The 23,462-nt window shown below is 44.3% G+C and overlaps 1 long non-coding RNA gene across 1 annotated transcript; it reads right to left on the bottom strand.

Annotated features, from left to right (window-relative positions):
* Positions 1-387: 387 nt before the first annotated feature.
* On the bottom strand, positions 388-23,462 carry LOC117521638. Its single transcript, XR_004564008.1, has 3 exons — positions 23,452-23,462; positions 6,983-6,993; positions 388-503 (listed from the first exon to the last, which is right to left on the bottom strand). It is a non-coding gene; the product is annotated as an uncharacterized LOC117521638 (long non-coding RNA).

The raw sequence follows: 23,462 nt of genomic DNA, 5'->3' as shown, positions 1-23,462 counted from the left end.
ATTAGAGCAGGGGTGGCCAAGTTCGGTCCTCAAGAGCCACATTCATGACCCCTTCAGATTTGTCCCCCCAAAATTTTATGGGTAGATGTACATTAGAAAGGAACAGAAATCACATTTTGTATCCTTGATAGGGTCTGCTTTTTTAGGGGGTCCTTTAGGGAAATTGAGCAACAGTGGCAAAAGTGTACATTTTTCATAAGAACCAAACCTTGTTTATTATTTTCAGTTTACTTCCTATTTGGCAACCAGGTGGCAGCCTACAGCCAGAATGGCTTGCCACACTGCACTCAAACTTAGGCCCTTTACCCTGTTATGGGAGCAAATTCTGCAAGTTTCATGAAAATCGGAAGAAGTTGCCAATTTACCATATTTGGCCTCTCTGTGACATGGTCCAGCAAAAATGGTGCAAAAAGGGTCAATACCAAAACCAGCCACAAAACTCTCTTTACCACTGAAACTAGAGATGCTGAGTGACAATATGAGCCATATTTCATCATTTTTGACTTTGGGCACATGGAGAAATCACTTTGTGAAAAAGTGGTAATTTCGCATTTTGGCAAAAAAGCACCTCCTATACTTATGCGTCCAAAGTTAGCCGCCAAAATTTTTATTGAAATCAAAGTAAGAGATCCTAATCTATCGTCACATAAATAACCTTGGCTGACTCGGGGCGCAGGTCACACCTCCCCTGTGAAAATGTGTACAATTCCAAAAAAATAGCGATTTGCAGCACTACCTGTGGGCTGCATCCTGAGTCAGCTGCCAAAATTTTCACGTTTTTGGAGAGTCCATACCCAATAGACTAACACTAATGAAAATCATTTTGGCTCACTCAGGGCGCACGGAAATATGATCATTCAAGCACCTAAATTTTGTGATTTTGCCACTTTTGCTCAGTTTCCCTAAATAAATCACCACCTGCCTGACTTATAAATACTGGCTCTTAAATCACTTCAGAGGTATTATATATATATACGTATATATATATATCTGATGGACGTGTTTAACTTGGGGAGAAATTCACTTATTTGGGGAGTGACATTCATGTCTCTGGGTCCTTGGCCATTGAAAAGCACTTATGAGGTTGCTAATAATAATTAATAATAATAAATTTATTTATAAAACACTTTAAATGAAGACAGTCAACAAAGTGCTGAACATAACTCCAGACATCCACAAGTAAAACCAAAAAATTCAAATGTACAGTCAGCAAAATAATTAAAACAAGGTAAAACTAACAGGATTAGATATAAAATAAGAGATTTCAGACTAGTCTTAAAAGACTCAATGGAAGTTGCCTTTGTGGCATTGGAGCTGAGCTGCCCCAGGTGGGCTGTGTGATGCTGTTCTGGCATTGCAAACAGTTTTTCATTCTATCTGGAAGAGAGACATCATCCCTACAGTTTGGAAGAAAGGGCTTCTTTTCCCAATCTGGAAAGGAAAGGGTGATGATATGGATTGCAACAACTATAGGGGTATTACACTACTCTGTGCCAGGGAAAGTGCTTGCAAGGATCATTCCTAATAGGATTCGCTTTCAGCTAAATGCTGAAACTTGCTCAATGACCAGAACAGTCTGGCTTCACACTCAAGAAGTCAGCTGTTGATATTTTAGCCCTGTGGGTACTCCTATAATGCAAACGTGAGTATTGGCAGTGCTTGTTTGCACCCTGTGTTGATTTTTGCAAAGCGTTTGATTCAGTTTATCGGGCCGCTCTCTGGAACAGCCTGAGAATTTGTGGAATTCCCAAGACGCAACTGGACATCATAGCCAGTATACTGCATACACTGATACTGCGAGTGCTGTTCTGAGTGGAGGCAGAGACTGAGTTTTTCCCAGTGAAAACTGCCATTTTTCAGGAGTGTGTTTTGGCGCCTACACTGTTCAGTGTTTGCATGGACTGGGTATTGAGAAGAATTGTGGAAACCAGTGACTTAGGTGCTTTTGTTGGCAAGGAAAGGTTTACTGACCATGACTTTACAAATGATGCTGTGATCTTTGTGGAATCAATGCATACTCTGATTGCAGCACTTGAGAAGCTGAGTGAGGAATCAAAGTGTCTGGGTTTGAGATTGTCCTGGATCAAGGCTAAGATTTGGGCTTTTCCGGACTTCTTGGACCATCCATCAGAATTGTATCTGTTTATGGTGAAAGAGTTGAACTTCTAGAGACATTCACTTGTCTCTGCAGTGACGTACATCTCTCCGGGTCCTCAGCCTTTGAGATCAAGGGACGTCTGGGAAGAGCTTGTGGAGTCATGAGGTCACTGGACAGAGGTGTTTGGTGATGCCGATATCTTTCTAGGCCAATGAAAGTCAAAGTATGTAGGGTCCTTGTGATGCCTGTCTTTCTGAATGTTTATGAGATTTGGGCACTAACTAGTGACCTAAGCCGATGACTGGATGTCTTTGAAGGATCCTTGGATTCTGCTGGAATAACTTTGCATCAAAAGAACAGATATTAAGAGAGACTAGGATGAGTATCACTTGCAGTGTGAGGGAGCGTAGGCTATGGCATTTTGGCTATGTGCCCCATTTCTCTGTGCATGATCCAGTATGCAGGTGCCTGAGTGTTGAGGGCCCCAGTAGCTGGAGAAGGTCAAGAGAACGCTTACATTTAGTCTGGCTGTGGCAGATAGATGGTTATTTTAGAGATGTGGGAATGGATCGGGATGTCTGCCTGAGTGCCTGTCATCCAGACTCAAGCTGGCTCCTTGGTGTTGTGGATGTGGCAAAGAGCAGCATCACCTCATGCCCCCAGAGTTCACTTGAAGTTGTCTTTCTAATAAACAGGCAGGCTGTTCTACAATGTAGGAACATGGCAGTAAAATGCTCTGAAGCCTGCTGACTTCTTTATAACCCTTGGGACACAGCGCAAGTCTACATCCAGTGGTCACAGTGCACGAGGACCCATATGTTCAGCAAGATATGTGGGGGCATTGAACTTTATATGTCTGCAACAAAACCATAACATCTGCCTTTACAATCACAGGGAGCCAATGGTGACCAAACAAAACATAAATTGCTCGTTCACACTGTCTGCTATAAAGCAGAAGGCAAAGTAAATATAACAGTCATTGCATTTTTATTTGTATTTTTCATACCGTCCCAAGTTTTTCATGATTTGAGGTTGTATTTTTACTGTTGATTTGATGATTTGCTCAGTATAGAACTGAACCTACCAACAGTGTTACTGTTAAAGACAAACTTAGTGGTAAATCAGATTAGACAGTTTTACTGATTTAATTCTGTGCAGTTAAATCTGTTCACCTAAAACCAGACTTCTATTTGGACCAGAAACTCTCCAGTCAGAAATGTTTTATTTTCAAAATTACTTGCAGTGATTTACAGATGTGTTCCAGAGATTTTCTTATTGCTGTTTTTTCCCCCTCTCTCTCTTTACAGGTTTTCCAGAGTCAAAATCTGACATTTTGTCTGAAGAGAACAAACCAGAAAAATCAGTTCTCAGCTCACTCAGATCAGCTTTGGAAACCAGTCTTCTGAACCCTGGTTAGTTAACTCTTTGAACATTATACTTGTATGTGACTATGGAGTGGTCTTTTGTTTATTCTGGTGCATTGTACACTAAAAATGATAGATGTGTAAAGCATTGAACTGGACCCAATGTCAATTTGAACGTGACATAATGTTGAACCCTAATTGTATGCCGAGTTTCACTTTGATATGCAGATAATTTGTTGACATGTCATACACATTTTCTAAGAAACATCCCCCTGATGGCCACAATTGGAATTGAAATACCAGTAGTATATGTGGAACTCCTCACGCTTTTCATCACAGTGTGTGTGAAGCTTGATTGAGAGGAAAGAACTCTGACTGTCCACAGCCCCTAGTTCCACTCTCCTTGACAACTGTATGGGGATGATTTTTTTTTTAAAGTTGAAGATGCTTAGTTTAAGCCATAAACATATTAATAATTAGGGGCATGGCTGCTTTCAGTGACCATTTGTGTGTTGTCACTAGTGGAGACTCAGAGCACCGATTGCTCAAAGATTGTCTGTTATTTTAAGCATTTTGTTACAAATTTCCATAATAATACGGCCAGTTGTGTGGTTAATTCTCCTTACGGATCATCACAGACATCTGTATGGCAGTACTTGCATTGAATAAAATAATTGTGTGGTTTAGTTTCGGATGCTGACAGCATTAGCACGTTTAGCTGTTATGAGTAGGGTTGGGCATCGAGAACTGGTTCTTTTCGGGTATCGTTAAGAAATGATTCCATCCACCAATATCAATAGTCTTTTTGCTTAATGATTCCCTTATTGATCCTTCAGAGCAGCCATTGTTTTTGAGGGCAGCAGCTCTCTAATCAACCGCTTCTGCAGCGCGACCTTCACTTTGAAGCGTGAACCAATGAAGCAATGCTTTGATCTGCTGGCTTGTTGGTTCTTTGTTTTATTTCGCTTCATCTTAATTTCCCCCCGCTAAAACTCTAAACAGCATATGTCTGTGAGTAATATTTACCTTTTTATGTTAAACCGACCTGTTATGGTCTTCTGAAACAGTTGATAGATGTATTTTATAACTTAAAAACAGGACCGATGCTGATGCGATAGCATGTCTATGGCATTTTCAATGTTAAAGTTAGCATTAGCTGTTCACATCTCAGCATGTTTGTGTGCATTTGTTGTCTGTATAATAAATAATGGTTACAAATAATAACCATTAGGTTATTTGTTGTCGTAATAGTCAAATGTATTAAAAATTGTATTCTTTTTAATTTATTTTTATTTATATATTAATCATAATAATAACAACACCACCAATAATAGTAATAGTAACTCTTCAGAAGCGGCAGGTCCGCTTCTTAACCCCTCTCAAAGCCATTAAAATATTTCAATTGTGAGTCACTTTTGTGTGGATTAAAGTCACTAACTGGGACTCTTGTCTTCTTGCAGTCAAGAAACGACAATCGTTCTCCGTTCCGTTGGCACAGCTCCAAACGCTTCGCGGGCTGTCTGCCGAGACAGTCTGGTCAAAATTAATAACTTCAAAATGAATTGCTGCTTTAAATAAAATGACACCTCTTTCCAAATGCTGTAATACAGACAATAAACTACTATTGACTAAAACGTTTTTTTCCTCCCAAAATGAGACGTCCTGCACTCTAAGAAATAAAATGTAGAATTTAACTGATAAAGTTAAGGTAACTTTTTCCGCATAACTTTGTCAATTAAGTGCAAAAGAGTATTGGGATTTAAGTAATAATGTTTTATTTGATTTAATTAATTTCAGCTACAATGTTGTTTTGCACTTAATTGACAATGTTATGTGGAAAAAGTTACCTTAAATTTCTCAACTAAATTCAGTGTCATATGCCTAAGAGTTTATGTTTCATTTTCTTTATGAATTACATCCTGACGATGTGCAGCACAGCCAGCTGCAAGAGCTCAGCTCAGATATATGGAAAGACTTTCATGCCAATAATGTCTGAAAGGAAATGCTTTTGACAAAAATTACAGATTTTGTTTATTTCTATTTATGTTCAGAGATCAAGGATCCACCATGTAGTGTTTATTTAGGTCCAGAGTTTAAGGATTCAGTGACCAATTTCATATTCTTTTACTTCAAGACTAAATAAAATGTTGTTGACATAGAAAACCTGTAAAACCTACTTTTAGTACACAGAAAATTCACAAGCGGTATCGATAAGGGAATCAATAAGGACTCGGCTCGATAAGCGGAATCGATAATGGTATCTATTGATAAAATCTTATTAATACCCATCCCTAGTTATATGATGTTGGATCCAGATTTGTGATTATGATTGTGATGTGATTAATTGTGCACCCCTTGTGGAAAACCAGCCGAATATGACTTTATAAAGAAGCAGAGCTCCATGAAGGACAAATTGGTCCAGAAAAGGGGGCGAAACAAAAAAACAACCAGGAACCATAGACTGCAGGCAGAAAGAAAGTCCCGTCTTGTTCTCCATGTCACGCCCTTTACTATTCCGGTGTTAAATTGCATTACAGCACCCACTGAGAACTTCGTAAGGGCCACGCACACATCAACATCATTGCATGGCCACAGAGTTATGGAGTTGTACAACCCCTGGCAAAAATTATGGAATCACCGGCCTCTGAGGATGTTCATTCAGTTGTTTAATTTTGTAGAAAAAAGCAGATCACAGACATGACACAAAACTAAAGTCATTTCAAATGGCAACTTTCTGGCTTTAAGAAACACTGTAAGAAATCAAGAAAAAAAATTTTGGCAGTTAGTAACGGTTACTTTTTTAGACCAAGCAGCGGGAAAAAAATATGGAATCACTCAATTCTGAGGAAAAAATTATGGAATCATGAAAAACAAAAGAACGCTCCAAAACATCACTAGTATTTTGTTGCACCACCTCTGGCTTTTATAACAGCTTGCAGTCTCTGAGGCATGGACTTAATGAGTGACAAACAGTACTCTTCATCAATCTGGCTCCAACTTTCTCTGATTGCTGTTGCCAGATCAGCTTTGCAGGTTGAAGCCTTGTCATGGACCATTTTCTTCAACTTCCACCAAAGATTTTCAATTGGATTAAGATCCGGACTATTTGCAGGCCATGACATTGACCCTATGTGTCTTTTTGCAAGGAATGTTTTCAAAGTTTTTGCTCTATGGCAAGATGCATTATCATCTTGAAAAATGATTTCATCATCCCCAAACATCCTTTCAATTGATGGGATAAGGAAAGTGTCCAAAATATCAACGTAAACTTGTGCATTTATTGATGATGTAATGACAGCCATCTCCCCAGTGCCTTTACATGCAGCCTCATATCATCAATGACTGTGGAAATTTACTTGTTCTCTTCATGCAGTCATCTTTATAAATCTCATTGGAACGGCACCAAACAAAAGTTCCAGCATCATCACCTTGCCCAATGCAGATTCGAGATTCATCACTGAATATGACTTTCTTCCAGTCATCCACAGTCCACAATTGCTTTTCCTTAGCCCATTGTAACCTTGTTTTTTTCTGTTTAGGTGTTAATGATGGCTTTCGTTTAGCTTTTCTGTATGTAAATCCCATTTCCTTTAGGCGGTTTCTTACAGTTCGGTCACAGACGTTGACTCCAGTTTCCTCCCATTCGTTCCTCATTTGTTTTGTTGTGCATTTTCGATTTTTGAGACATATTGCTTTAAGTTTTCTGTCTTGACGCTTTGATGTCTTCCTTGGTCTACCAGTATGTTTGCCTTTAACAACCTTCCCATGTTGTTTGTATTTGGTCCAGAGTTTAGACACAGCTGACTGTGAACAACCAACATCTTTTACAACATTGCGTGATGATTTACCCTCTTTTAAGAGTTTGATAATCCTCTCCTTTGTTTCAATTGACATCTCTCGTGTTGGAGCCATGATTCATGTCAGTCCACTTGGTGCAACAACTCTCCAAGGTGTGATCACTCCTTTTTAGATGCAGACTAATGAGCAGATCTAATTTGATGCAGGTGTTAGTTTTGGGGATGAAAATTTACAGGGTGATTCCATAATTTATTCCTCAGAATTGAGTGATTCCATATTTTTTTTCCCTCTGCTTGGTCTAAAAAGTAACCGTTACTGACTGCCACAATTATTTTTCCTGATTTCTTATAGTGTTTCTTAAAGCCAGAAAGTTGCCATTTGAAATGACTGTAGTTTTGTGTCATGTCTGTGATCTGCTTTTTTTTCTACAAAATTAAACAACTGAATGAACATCCTCCAAGGCCAGTGATTCCATAATTATTGCCAGGGGTTGTACAACTCCATAACTCTGTGGCATAAATCAGGTGTTGGGATTTTAAGATACCACTCTGCAGTGAAAAAGAGTGACTTGACTAAATGTAGTCCTTGTTAATGCAGGTAAAAACTGGGATTAGTGCAGCATTTTATTTTAATTTGTATTTTACATGTCTGAAGTTTTTCTTATTTAGTATTGTATATGTTGCATTTCTGAAATTACAGAACTACTCTCAAGAAAAGTGTTTGCATTTTATTGTTTATTTTTTTAAGTTGTTAGAACAAATTAAAATGGCAAACTTATTAAAAAGGAGAAAAAATACACTGCAGACATACTTTGTAATAAATCTGTTGTGTGGGCCGCCAGAAGAGGAGGTACTGCTGGCCCACCACCAGAGGGCGCAGCCGCCTCACAGGAGCAGCCAGGGTGACAGCTGTCACGCATCACCTGCAACAGCTGTTACCAATCATCTGATCGGCAGGAGTATATCAGCAGGACGACGTCTCCACCTCTTTGCCGAGATATCGTTTCTACCAAGAAGGTAATAATCTCAGCTGACTGCTTGACAGTAACTTTTGTGATTTTTGTGAGTGATTGCAGAACTTTCCAACGAGAGGTGGAGGCAGCTTACCTGCCGTTCGGATTCCTGGGTGCGAACGCGCCCTCCTTTAATTGTTCTTTATTCCTCGCCAGCAGTACCAGGTCCGACACGCGGAGGCAGTGGCCACCTGGGAATTCGGGACTTGGCGGCTCCAGTATTCCCGGGGTCTGGTGGCGGAGGAAACCGTGTGGTTCCGGTTCTACTTTGGAGAGGCGTCTCCTATCTTCGAGCCTGCCCACACGACACCTGTGTGAATTTGACTTTGTCCATTATTGTAATCTGTTGTACTTGTTGTGCATATTCACAACAGTAAAGTGTGTTATTTGACCTATTCCATTGTCCGTTCATTTGCGCCCCCTGTTGTGGGTCCGTGTACTTACACTTTCACAACAGGATATCTCGGCCAACGTCATGGACCCCGTGGGGCGTCAACCGGCTGTTGAACGGCCAATGGAAGAACAGGGCGCACTGGCGTCCGCAGGAGGAATGATCGGTGAGTTGCAGCGGATCCTCACCGCTTTCACGGCTCGGTTGGATTTAATGACCGAGCAGAACGTCCTCCTTAACCGCAGGGTGGAGGCTCTCGCCGCGCAGGTGGAAGCGCGCCCTCAGGGCGCTGCTGCGGCTCTCCCTCCTGTCGACCCTGTGCGTAACAGTGACGTTCCACAGGCCGTTCAACGACCCCTCCCACCTTCCCCTGAAGCATACATAAGCCCTCCAGAGCCGTACGGGGGTTGTGTGGAGACATGCGCGGACTTTCTTATGCAGTGTTCGCTCGTCTTCGCACAACGTCCCGTCATGTACGCGACTGATGCTAGTAAGATAGCTTATGTAATTAATCTGCTTCGCGGCAAGGCACGCGCTTGGGCTACAGCGCTTTGGGAGCAAAATTCACGGCTCCTTCTGACATATGATGGGTTTGTGAGGGAGTTCAGAACAGTGTTCGATCATCCAAATAGAGGAGAGACCGCTTCAGCTGTGCTGTTGTCAATGACACAGGGGCGCCGGAGCGCAGCTGTTTATGCAGTCAACTTCCGCATCGCGGCTGCGAGGTCCGGCTGGAATAACACTGCCCTCCGCGCCGCCTTCGTAAACGGACTGTCGTTGGTCCTGAAGGAGCTCCTGGTGGCCAAGGACGAACCGCGGGATTTAGACGGGCTTATTGATCTCGTTATACGATTAGACAATCGGTTAGAGGAACGCCGTCGGGAGCGAGGCGAAGGACGTGACCGGATACGCGCCGCCCCTCTCCCTTCCGGGTTCGAAAAGGGGCCGCCCTCCCCACGCTCCACAGCCGCAGCGCTTTGTGGGGCAACAGCTCCCCCTGTTGACGTTGTTAGGGAAACGCACAGGGCCAAAATGGGGAGGCTGATCCGTGGAGAGTGTTTTCTCTGCAGCTCAACAGAGCACACACAGAGAGACTGCCCCAAACGGCCAAAACGTCAACACTCGCCCTTAGAGACTGGGCTAAGAGGGGGCCAAGACATTCAAGTGAGACACACACAAATTGCCACACGACTCCCAGTCACAATCCTGAGCGGGGATTTAACCCTTCAAGCCCGAGCACTGGTGGACACGGGGTCAGAAGGGAATCTGCTAGACAGCAGATGGGCAAAGGAGGTAGGGCTCCCTCTGGTGGCGCTTCCTACGCCATTGCAGGTGCGGGCACTAGATGGCACCCTCCTCCCTTTACTCACACACAAGACACCACCAGTAACTCTGGTGATGTCTGGAAACCACCGGGAGGAGATTGAGTTTTTTGTAACTCCTTCTACCTCCCGCGTGATTTTGGGCATCCCATGGATGTTAAAGCACAATCCCCGGATCGATTGGCCGTCTGGGGTGGTGGTTCAGTGGAGCGAAACCTGCCATCGGGTGTGTTTAGGATCCTCGGTTCCTCCCGGTTCCCAGGCTAAGGAGGAGGTCAAAGTCCCTCCCAATTTGACGGCAGTGCCGGTTGAGTACCACGATCTTGCTGACGTCTTCAGCAAGGATCTGGCACTCACCCTTCCCCCGCACCATCCGTACGATTGTGCCATTGATTTGGTTCCAGGCGCTGAGTTCCCGTCCAGCAACCTCTCACGACCTGAGCGCGAATCAATGGAGACCTACATCCGGGACTCATTAGCTGCCGGGCTGATCCGGAACTCCACCTCCCCGATGGGGGCAGGTTTCTTTTTTGTGGGCAAGAAAGATGGCGGACTTCGTCCATGTATTGATTACAGGGGGCTGAATGAGATTACGGTTCGCAACCGATACCCGTTGCCATTATTAGATTCCGTGTTCACCCCCCTGCATGGAGCCAAAATCTTTACTAAGCTGGATCTTAGAAATGCGTATCACCTGGTTCGGATCCGGAAGGGAGACGAATGGAAGACGGCATTTAACACCCCGTTAGGTCACTTTGAGTACCTGGTCATGCCGTTCGGCCTCACAAACGCCCCCGCGACGTTCCAAGCATTGGTTAATGATGTCTTGCGGGATTTCCTGCACCGATTCGTCTTCGTATATCTAGACGATATCCTCATCTTTTCTCCGGATCCTGAGACTCATGTCCGGCATGTACGTCAGGTCCTGCAGCGGTTGTTGGAGAACCGGCTGTTTGTGAAGGGCGAGAAGTGCGAGTTTCACCGCACTTCTTTGTCCTTCCTGGGGTTCATCATCTCCCCCAACTCCGTCGCTCCTGATCCGGCCAAGGTTGCGGCGGTGAGAGACTGGCCCCAACCCACGAGCCGTAGGAAGCTGCAACAGTTCCTCGGCTTTGCAAATTTTTACAGGAGGTTCATTAAGGGGTATAGTCAGGTAGTTAGCCCCCTGACAGCCCTGACCTCACCAAAAGTCCCCTTCACCTGGTCGGATCGTTGCGATGCCGCATTCAAGGAGTTGAAACGGCGCTTCTCGTCTGCACCCGTTCTGGTGCAGCCCGATCCTAGTCGCCAGTTAGTGGTTGAAGTGGACGCCTCGGACTCAGGGATAGGAGCTGTGCTTTCCCAGAGCGGGAGGACCGATAAGGTCCTTCACCCGTGTGCCTATTTTTCCCGCAGGTTGACCCCGGCCGAACGGAACTATGACGTCGGCAATCGAGAACTCCTTGCGGTGAAAGAGGCTCTTGAAGAGTGGAGACATCTGTTGGAGGGAACGTCCGTGCCATTCACGGTTTTCACTGACCACCGGAACCTGGAGTATATCAGGACCGCCAAGCGGCTGAACCCCAGGCAAGCCCGCTGGTCACTGTTCTTCGGCCGTTTTGACTTCCGGATCACCTACCGTCCCGGGACCAAGAACCAGAAATCGGATGCCTTGTCCCGGGTACATGAAGATGAAATCAAAACGGAGTTGTCGGATCCACCGGAACCCATCATCCCGGAGTCCACTATCGTGGCCACCCTCACCTGGGACGTAGAGAGAACCGTCCGGGAGGCCCTGGCACGAAGCCCGGACCCCGGGACTGGGCCGAAGAACAAACTCTACGTCCCATCAGAAGCTAGGGCTGCAGTCCTGGACTTCTGTCACGGCTCTAAGCTCTCCTGTCATCCAGGGGTGCGAAGAACCGTGGCAGTTGTCCGGCAGCGCTTCTGGTGGGCGTCCCTAGAGGCCGACGTCCGGGATTATATCCAGGCCTGCACCACCTGCGCCAGGGGCAAGGCTGACCATCGCAGGGCTTCGGGACTGCTCCAGCCGCTGCCCGTGCCCCATCGCCCCTGGTCCCACATCGGCCTGGATTTTGTCACGGGCCTCCCGCCGTCCCAGGGCAACACCACCATCCTCACGATAGTGGACCGATTCTCCAAGGCGGCCCACTTCGTGGCCCTCCCGAAGCTCCCGACGGCCCAGGAGACAGCGGACCTCCTGGTCCACCACGTCGTCCGGCTGCATGGGATACCATCGGACATCGTTTCGGATCGTGGTCCCCAGTTCTCCTCGCAAGTCTGGAGGAGCTTCTGCCGGGAACTGGGGGCCACGGTGAGTCTCTCATCCGGGTATCATCCCCAGACCAACGGGCAAGCAGAACGGGCCAATCAGGAGGTGGAGCAGGCCCTGCGTTGCGTGACAGCCGCGCACCCAGCGGCCTGGAGTACCCATCTGGCCTGGATCGAGTACGCCCATAACAGCCAGGTGTCGGCAGCCACCGGCCTCTCCCCTTTCGAGGTGTGTCTGGGGTACCAACCTCCTTTGTTTCCAGTGGTTGAGGGAGAGGTCGGTGTGCCCTCGGTCCAGGCCCACATACGGAAGTGCCGTCGGGTGTGGCGTGCCGCCCGTTCTGCCTTGCTGAAGGCCCGGATGAGGATGAAGGCTCATGCAGACCGTCGGCGGACCCCGGCCCCTACGTACCGGCCAGGGCAGGCAGTGTGGTTGTCTACAAAGGACATACCCCTTCAAGTGGACTCCCCCAAACTGCAGGACCGGTACATCGGTCCGTTCAAGATCATCAAGGTACTCAGTCCAGCCGCAGTGAGGCTTCAGCTTCCGGCCTCACTGCGGATCCATCCCGTTTTCCACGTGTCCCGGATTAAGCCCCATCACACCTCACCTTTCTGTACTCCCGGTCCGGCACCACCTCCTGCCCGGATCATCGATGGCGAGCCGGCTTGGACTGTGCGCCGGCTCTTGGATGTCCGTAGGATGGGCCGGGGCTTCCAGTATTTGGTGGACTGGGAGGGGTACGGACCTGAAGAACGCTCCTGGGTGAAGAGGAGCTTCATCCTGGACCCGGCCCTCCTGGCCGATTTCTACCGCCGCCACCCGGACAAACCTGGTCGGGCGCCAGGAGGCGCCCGTTGAGGGGGGGGTCCTGTTGTGTGGGCCGCCAGAAGAGGAGGTACTGCTGGCCCACCACCAGAGGGCGCAGCCGCCTCACAGGAGCAGCCAGGGTGACAGCTGTCACGCATCACCTGCAACAGCTGTTACCAATCATCTGATCGGCAGGAGTATATCAGCAGGACGACGTCTCCACCTCTTTGCCGAGATATCGTTTCTACCGAGAAGGTAATAATCTCAGCTGACTGCTTGACAGTAACTTTTGTGATTTTTGTGAGTGATTGCAGAACTTTCCAACGAGAGGTGGAGGCAGCTTACCTGCCGTTCGGATTCCTGGGTGCGAACGCGCCCTCCTTTAATTGTTCTTTATTCCTCGCCAGCAGTACCAGGTCCGACACGCGGAGGCAGTGGCCACCTGGGAATTCGGGACTTGGCGGCTCCAGTATTCCCGGGGTCTGGTGGCGGAGGAAACCGTGTGGTTCCGGTTCTACTTTGGAGAGGCGTCTCCTATCTTCGAGCCTGCCCACACGACACCTGTGTGAATTTGACTTTGTCCATTATTGTAATCTGTTGTACTTGTTGTGCATATTCACAACAGTAAAGTGTGTTATTTGACCTATTCCATTGTCCGTTCATTTGCGCCCCCTGTTGTGGGTCCGTGTACTTACACTTTCACAACAAAATCAAACAAAACAATGCAGGCTTATTTGACTCCCCATATTTTTTGAAAATAAATAACAAAATAATAGGTAACTCACTTTGAAATAACATAGCTGCAGCCTTATAGTCTAAACATGTCACTCCACACTAAAATTCTTCTTCTTTGCTCTATCTTACATGCACTGAAGCTTGTTCAGCAGAATGTATTATTTGAGTCCAAAAACAAAGTTCTGTCCTTTGTGTGTGATTGGTTGGCTGCAAGGGCATTACAGGTATGTTACAGTGTCACTCTGATGGGGAAAAAAAAAATCTATATATTAAAAGCAAAGTGGCCTCCGTGTATACATGTGTGGGTGTAACTGCAATCACGGAGAAACTGGGGAGAGCCGGCATTTGCCGTTTGATATGCTTATGCATTTTGGGTCAAGGATGAAGGCCACGAAAATGGACAGTTGATAGAACTAATATTTTTGTAGAAATTATGGATATTAGGGAACAACCGTGAACAGTAGGTGTTGATGTCATTACTCAGTCCCTGGTAAGCACACAAGCTCTGAACAAAGGAAATATCTCAACCTTGCCAGCTGTAAAACATGACATCAACTTAAATGTGCCAAATATTAAATAAATTCACAAAACTTTCTCATTTTAATTTCCTGCACGTTCGGTTAAAATCTTTATAAAAACTTTGTATAATTTATTACTATCCTTGAAAAATATCAGCTACCTATTTTAGAAACAATACCCAATCTACAGCCCGTGGATCCCCACAGGCAATGCGCTAGTAAATAAATAAGATTCAGTCACAGAGTCAGGGAGCTCCCACGGAAGGGTTAAAGAGCTGCAGGTTGGTGATACCTCGGGTAAGACATCCCTGCTGCAATATTCATGCTGAGTGAAATCCTTATCTTATTTAATGCTGTATGCTAACTAGGTTAGCACTTTGAGCAGCAATCTGTAGCTTGCTCCATTAAGTCCTATTAAGGCATGATTACTAAGGAAATAAGTGGCCCATAACTTATGAGAACCACCAAACAGTCCCCAAAAATATGATTGAATAAACTTCTGAACTGAGGTTAGGCTGTTTAGTTTAGCTGGTTTGGACTTTAATATAGCGGTCTGTTCAGGCTTCTTTCATCACACACGGTGACACACACTCCACATCTCTGTCCATATATGGGTTCGTCGTGACATAGACAACATGGTGACGCCCCGATATGGGCTTCATATTGGCTCTTCTGGGTCTCTATAGAAAACCTATGGGTGATGTCGCACGGGGTTTGTCCACTGAGTATATAGACACTCTGGTCACAGTCAGCATTCTGCTGCTTTACCTTTTCTTGCGATTAATGTTGTTCTTGATATTATTAATTTATTTCTTCACAGCTATGATGCAGCTGTTGGTGAGTAAAGAAGAAAAGTTAATTACACACATTAAGGAAGAACAAGAGGAACTCGGGACAAATCAGGAGGGACGGCAACTTCAGCAACTGGAGGACTCTGATGTCACAAAGTTACCATACACTGCTGTCCCTTTGAAAAGTGAAAATGAAGAAAAACCGCTGTTATTACAGGATCATCAAAGTGAAACTAAAGAGAACACAGAGGCAGAATCTCTACCCAGCAGCTCAACTGCACACAAAAAACAAATTGCACAAGATGATGGAGAGAACTATGATGGACCACAGCCAGGCGGTGACTTGAGTTCATATAGTTGCTTACAACCTGATGCTACTGTTTGCAGTCCAGATAGTTCTAAAATTGAGACTGACGATAATTGTGAGGGGAAGCACTTTAGGGAACTTTGTTCAGGATTTAACCACATGCCAAACAGTGATGCCACTGTTTGTGTTGTGTGGGCCGCTGAAGAGGAGGTACTGCTGGCCCACCACCACCAGAGGGCGCCCTGCCTGGAGTGCGGGCTCCAGGCACCAGAGGGCGCTGCCACCTTATGGGAGCAGCCTGGGTGACAGCTGTCACCCATCACTGGACACAGCTGTTCCACTCAGCACGGAGGTATATCAGTAGGACGGCGTCTCCACCTCAGTGCCGAGATATCGCCTTGAGTTTAAGGTAATCCTTCTCTGCAAACGTATACTAAAGATAAACCTTGCTAAACCTTTTCAGGACAGCTGATTACAGAAAGCAACTTGCTCAGATAAGTACTCACCTTTCCTGCTTCTGTGTAACAAGAGGTGGAGGCGGCTTCGCCCCTCTCCATCTACTGGGTGCGGTCGCATCCCTACCTGTGTGTTTGTGCTCTTTCCCGCCAGCAGTACCGGATCCGACGAGCGAAGGCAGTGGCCACCTGGGAATTCGGGACTTGGCGGTTCCAGTACTTCTGGGTTTCGGTGGCAGAGGAGATCTGGGTGGTTCCGGTTCGACTAGGACGGACGTCTCCTACCTTCGAGCCTGCCCACACAACACCAGCAGATTTCAGCTTACACCTCCAAATTATTGATTGTTGTATTAGTTGTGCTCTTTTCACAACAGTAAAACTTGTTCTTTACTTTTCTCCATTGTCCGTTCATTGCGCCCCCTGTTGTGGGTCCGTGTACCTACACTTTCACAACAGTTTGTGAGAGCAGTTGTAATATTGCTAAGAATCAGTTTAATTGTTCTAAATGTGGAGAAGCATTTGATCACACAATCTTTTCAAAGCATCGCAAGAAAAGTCAAGGTAGTGTGAAACTCTTGAACTGTCCTAACTGTGGTAAAAGTTGCACAGAAAAGGCCAATCTGGACAAAGGCGTGACAAGTCAAAGAGAAGAGAAAATGTTTGGCTGCTCTGAATGTGGTAAGCAGTTTCTCTATAAACGTGTTCGGGACACACACTCGAGAATTCATACTGGGGAAAAACCATTTGCCTGTTCTGAGTGTGGTAAAAGATTTAGATTTAAAGGTGATCTAAATACACACAAGAGAATTCATACAGGGGAAAAACCATTTGCTTGTTCTGAGTGTGGTAAAAGATTTCAATATAAAAATGTTCTGGAAGCACACAAAAGAATTCATACAGGAGAAAAACCATTTGCCTGTTTTGAGTGTAGTAAAAGATTTCAATATAAAAGCGTTCTGGACGCACACAAAAGAATTCATACAGAGGAAAAAAAGTGGGTTGGAGTTCCTACTGGACATTTGCCTCAAATGTCCTCGGTCCCACTGTGAAGAGGGTTTGCGGGTAGAGATCTCTGTATGAGGACATTCAGTGAAAACGAACCCTAGCTAAAAACTCCACAAAGCAAATATGGAAAAGTCGAAAAATGGCAAATTGTACTGGCCGGATGTCTCCCAGGATAAAAAGGTCCCCAAATCACGCCTAGGCACCAGGGTGTGTGAGGAAAGTAATGGTGCAACTTCTCTTAGTGCTGCAGGGAATGATCTCCCCTGCGAGAGCACTCAACTGGATAACCCATCAGATCAGCATAGCTCTGATCCTGGACTCCAGCAGCAACAGCCTCAAAGGCCAAAAAGAAATCTACGAAAATACACCACTGTTACTTGGACCATTGAAGAGAAGAAAACAATCTTCTACTGCTTCGCTTACTCAAGACATGAGAAGTGGGGCAGGAGAAAAAAGGCAGTATTTGAGGAGAAGATAAAAGAAGCGGATTTACCAAGGAAAAACCATTTGCCTGTTCTGAGTGTGGTAAAAGATGTCGACATAAAGGTGATCTGACCACACACATGAGAATTCATACTGGTTTTGAACCATTTGGCTGTTGTGAGTGTGGTAAAAGATTTAGACATAAATGTAATCTGAACAAGCACATGACAGTTCATACGGGCGAGAAACCATTTAGCTGTTCGGAGTGTGATAAAAGATATCGATATAAATGTAATTTGAATACGCACATGACAAGTCATACAGGGGAGAAACCATTTGGCTGTTTAGAGTGTGAGAAAAGATTTCGGCGTAAAAGTGATCTGAACAGACACGTGAGAATTCATGCACAAGTTCAAGCCATTTAGCAGCGTTGTGTGTAAGAGATAAAATTTTATCCAATACTTGAGAATTCATGCAGCAGAGAAACCATGTAGCTCTTTGACTTCCAGATACTGCTGACATCAGTGCTCACCTTGATCTACAGTGCCCTCCAAAAGTATTGGAACACTTGGTATTTCACACATTTTAATTTATTTATGCCATTTCAGATACAAAATATACAAAAAATAAAAAAATCTAAAATGATCTTCCTTAAACTCAAAGCAAATCTCTACAACTTGATAGAAATTAATTAAAAATATAAATGACAAGATGATGGGTTGCATAAGTAATGAAACGCTTTGGTATAATACCTGTGTATATAATTCAGGAGATGAATGTATTGAGATGAATACATGAACATTTACAGGTTTTGACCGTTAAGTCAGAAAACACCCAAAAACAGTTTGAAAGGTCTGAATATTGCCCCCAAAAAGTTTTACCTCACTGTAAAGAGGTGAAAATGTTGTCCAGTTGTTAATTTTGCTCCAAACTCATCCAACTCCGAACTATTCTGAGCACTGCTGTTAGATATTGTGGCAGTTAACACATATGTAATGATGTCTGAGCGGGTGGGTGTCACGTGACGGTTAGGGGCCGAATATATGCGTGCGCACACACACACACACATACACACACGCACATATATGCGCACGGTATTTTTACCCTGCGTATATATTATGCGTATGTATTATTTTCGGACCATTTTAGATCCGGGTAAGATATGTGATCACCGTTCATAGCTTATCAAGCTATATGGTTTTATACCACTAAAACACTCTTGGCAGTGGTTTTAGACTCATTGAATGCAAGAATAATAAATTGTATTCATGTAATATTTGTAAGATAAAAGTTATGTTACATATTTCTGTCAAAGCCTAAGTTAATAACTTAAATAACGTTGAAAATGTTAACACAATATTTAATTGACATAGCATTTACGCTTCAAAAATGACAGTAGTTTTTAATCCAGTGAAGCAGGCAATTTTTTCTGTCATCCTGACAGTTATTTTTTTTTTCAACAGTTTCAGTATGATTGCATTATTTTTTCTTTTTAAACAATATAACATGTAATTGTCTTGTTTGAACAAGACCTAAACCTGGATTGATTGGTCAGACCTGCTGTTTTAAATAAAAAACTTTGTGAATAAGTTTCACTTTTCTTTCATTGGCACTCTGCCCCTAGAGCTTCTCTCTCTCTCTCTCTCTCTCTCTCTCTCTCTCTCTCTCTCTCTCTCTCTCTCTCTCTCTCTCTCTCTCACTGTCGTCTGCTGTTTTTCAAACTCTGAGCTTTTTGGAAACACAAAACCTTTCAGCTGTAAAATAAACCAAATTTCTGAATGTATCATCAGATACGGATACAGAAGGACCTGGATTAATGTCTGTTTTAACACAAGCCCCACCCACCACTTCCAGAACGACTGATTGGAGTTAGCTTTATCAACACAGTAGGTTCACTCTGAGTTAAGAGTGTGCACAAAACTCAATGTTAATGGTGACGCCATATTGGGATTCACCATGGCAACCACACAAAAAGGTTACACAACACTGTTTCAGCTGCAACAGAGCAAGGAAGGTGGGAGAAAATTGCTGCCCAAGTCATTGAATTTGTTTAGTTTATTATTTATATTTAATATTTTCTGGTAATCACGATATTACAGGTGAAAACAGGTAGAATGAAACTAAATTATTTCATTTAGGTGCAATCCTGTGCCCAAAAAAGGATATGGAAGCATCTGAAAATGAAATATGAGAATAAACTTCAGATTAGTAAGACTATGCCTTCAAAGATCTTTCATGGATATATATATATTTGTCCCAGCAGATTCAGCTGTAAGACATATTCTGATGTACATCTGCATGTTGATTTGACACAAGTTTTACACTGGATGCCCTTTCTGACACAACTACATATTACACAGAAAATGGGCAGGGGTGATCTTGAAGCAGGAACTGTCTTCTCTGGAACTAAGTGCACTAACCACTTGACCACTGCACTTTCCTATCAAGTACTCCAAAGATTATGCCAAAACTTAGGACAAAGTCTACGAAGATATGATAGTCAACTTCACAGGATGACACAGCTGAATGAACAAGGAAGTGAAACAGTTATGTAAGATTCTGCTTTCTTGTTAGCACGTGTCAGCTTTTTAATCACTTCTATGCAGTCTGCGTATGGAATGGACTCTGCCGAGGGAACAGGCCCACTGACGGTGTGAGCAATGCTGGATGACCCCTGCATGTCACATAACCGCTTGGGTGGATTTCTCATCAAATATCAAATACATATTCTTTTGTTATTATGTCATGATTTTTTTAATTTCCTGTTTTCTGGTTCTTCAGCTTTGTAAAAACCATGTAACTGTTAAGCCCCCATCATACATAGCAAAAATGTGCAGGAACCAGCCCGACACGGTAAATATTTCCATAATCGGACGCAGTCAGTAGGGAAAGAGGCGTGGTCAGCTGTGTCAGAACGCAGCCAGATTACCTCATCCACAACTGCACGATGGCATCCAAAGCGTATGTGGACAACAGGTAGATGAGACAGACTGATTGTTGTGCAAAAGCTTCAGATATCTGATATACTGCGGCTGATGACGCATGTGCAGTGAAGGCAGGGCGCACCGATTTTTAGGGGGGACCGTTTGGTCGGTGACACCAGAGTGGAAGGGAGCGCTGTGTTCCTCCCTTTGCACAGTGCCTGCACAGCCTTTAATAGCAGAGGGTCACCCCTTTGAGTCTGATCTGCTTGAGCTTTGTTCCTCAAATCATCAGAGGGAGTTTTTCCTTACCACTGTCACCTGTGTGCTTGCTCTAGGGGTTGGTAAGGTTCGACCTTGCTTGTGTGAAGCACCTTTGTTGTGATTTGGTGCGATATAAAATTAAATCAATTAAAATTTTAGCTTGACACACTTGAGTGTTTTCATTGAGCTTTTCCATTAGCTTTGAAGTCAACATTCTACACACCTGACGTGCCCACACAGAATTATAATCTTGACATGTGTTATCTGTGCTGTGACACCTTCCACTTCACATGGAATCCAAAGGTCTATGTGCCTGTTCATCTGTAGTAAACATTTGTGTGCTCAGCACGTGACAGAATGTTTGTTCTTGTGATCTTTTGGGTAGATGGACCTACCAATGCTCCTTATACTTTTAAGTGGTTACAGTGCTCATTATCACAGAGTTCACCCTCCATCTCTTCCTCATCTATTTCATTCATGATGATTGACATCAATGATTAACATTACTTTGAGCAGATGGGATGAGTTCATCAGTGAAATCACCTGCTGGAGTCAGTGGCTGCCAAGAAAACCTGCACCCTCTTGGCCCTTTCTGGAATGTCTTTGGACACCACTGGCTATTACATTATGTGACATCTGAAAGACTGAAAAACACCTTTGGCCCTCAGGCCATCAGACTGTACAACTCCTGTTGGGTATTTTCTCCTCCAAACATTCTTAAAACCTTTGATAAGACAAACAGAGTCAAGAAACACCAGTGAGACAGAAAGTCAAATTAATCACGCGCGGAGTGCGGCCAGGCTGTACACCAAGGCTACACTAAAGTCTGGCCTGTGCTCCCGCTCTTTTTATTAGAGAAGCCCTCATTACATCATGAAACTTGTCCTAAGGGGGGGGGGGGGGGACAACGCAAGACAAGTTTCTTCCCGTAACATAAACACATACATCAATAAGTGCAGCTGTAAGGAAAAACAGTTTCTTTCTTTTACTCTTATCGTCGAAGGTCAGCACATCCCGTTCGTCTGTTGCAGTTATCAGCTGTTGTGCATCTGCCTGGAGTGTCCTGGTCTTCACACTAAGCATCACATCACAACAGTCAAATCAACCTTCACTTCTTTTACTCCCAGTTTAGATTGACCCCGTCATGCTTCACTCCCAGTCGTTAGCGGCTACAAAAACAAGTTGTATAATAATAATAAGTACATCCAGCTCTTCATTCCCAGTTCAGATTGACCCCAGCATGCTAAAACAGAGTTGAATAACAAATACATTCTCAGGGTTACTTTTAAGACAGGTGCATAACAGCACAATAACGTTTTCATAAGAAAGAAGACAAAGGTACAAATGTTTAACAGTGATAACATATATATATATATATATATATATAAAATCCTTAACATTTCCCACCTGTTTATCGCCTGTTAAACATATAGTAGTAGTTATCACCTAGCTTAGCACTTCTTTCTTGAGATTTTCACTAAGAGGTTCATCATGGTACGTAAAGCATCTATTTCAGTGTTTTTGAGCTGCTACTATTTTTTCAGTTACATTCATGAACAGACCCAATCGATAATTCAGTGTTTCAATCATTAATGAATTTTTTTTTTTCCCACTCCTATCCAGGGGAACAATGAATGTGCTATTTTATCTCCTACAGACCACAATTTTTGGTCCTTTGGTACATCCGAGCCCCACATGTGATCATGTGGTAACACATCTGGGTATATCGATCTCCTCCGTCTGGTGCTGCCATTCTTCTCTGTGGAGGTCCTTGGCACTACCACATATGTATGGTCAGTCACCTGGGTAGGTGCACACACACCACCCCAATTTGGTGGGAGACTCATGTACAGTCTGGAACCACAAAGCCAATAGATGTCATCATACACCGGAGTACCATTTACAGGTGGTAGCAAAAACTTACTAACATAAGCACATGATTCATCCGTTCCCCATGGACAGGAGCCTGTATAATTACATCCCCGTCCAATGTGATGAAGATAAGTACCATCCACATATTATGTTTTGGTTAGGCTTAAATTATTTGATAAAACATACGTTTGGGTACACAGACGTTTCTTAATTTTACCTACAGTTTTATTCCCTGTCCCGTAAAAGCAAATTGGGAATGGCCGTTGTGATGACAATTTAACGTGATGATATTTTTGCGTTTCCCTTCAGTCTAGTCAATGGAGCAGCACTTGGGCACGCTTGTACGTCCTCTGTTGAAATCCCTATCATATAAGTGGTTGCACTGAGGCAAGTGGTGTTACATCTTATCAGATTTGCTGAGAACTGCTGCCCCCGAAATACAGTTTGATTATGCATCCGTATGATAAGACATTCTGTCACCCTAGCAGGGTACGGTTTAGCCATCAGAGCTGGGTGTGTTGAGGATATAGGTATTTGCGAACAAACATAACAATTAGTAACGTAATTCCATAGCCAATAAATGAACATCTCTGTACCACAAATTAGTATGGTATATATGAGGGTGTCCATCTGTCTCATTCACATTATGAATAAACCTCTTCTGACGTTGCTTGCGTTGTTCTCTGGCTCGGTCCACAGTGAGCTGCAATTCTTGGGTCAACCACCAGGCCAGGAATCCGAGGAGCACGAAACACACTAAGATCACAACGCAACCGGCTGCCCTACCAACAGTCCGGCAGCGGCGGCGCTGAGCACGCTGCTCCGGGGTCTGCTGTAGTTCAGTCATGATTGCTAGGATACAGTGTTGTTAACCACCTCACCTAATAGTGCAAGGATCTCCCTGCTTCACTGGCATTGAGACAATCTATTGCTAATTAAATAGACTCCCTTTGTAGCCAGACTTCCCCTTACACTGTGGAGGCAGCCAACACACGCTGTATCTTACAGTGATGTATCCACGTTGATCTCTCCGCTATCTTTACTGCAGTTGGTGTTGTTAACAGCACTTGGTATAGACCTTCCCAATGAGGACTGGACCAGTTC

The sequence above is a fragment of the Thalassophryne amazonica genome, chromosome 12, assembly GCF_902500255.1.
Source record: "Thalassophryne amazonica chromosome 12, fThaAma1.1, whole genome shotgun sequence".
Lineage (NCBI taxonomy): Eukaryota > Metazoa > Chordata > Actinopteri > Batrachoidiformes > Batrachoididae > Thalassophryne > Thalassophryne amazonica.
The sequence above is the reverse complement of the archived record's forward strand: the minus strand, read 5'-3'. Positions and strand labels throughout refer to the sequence as shown.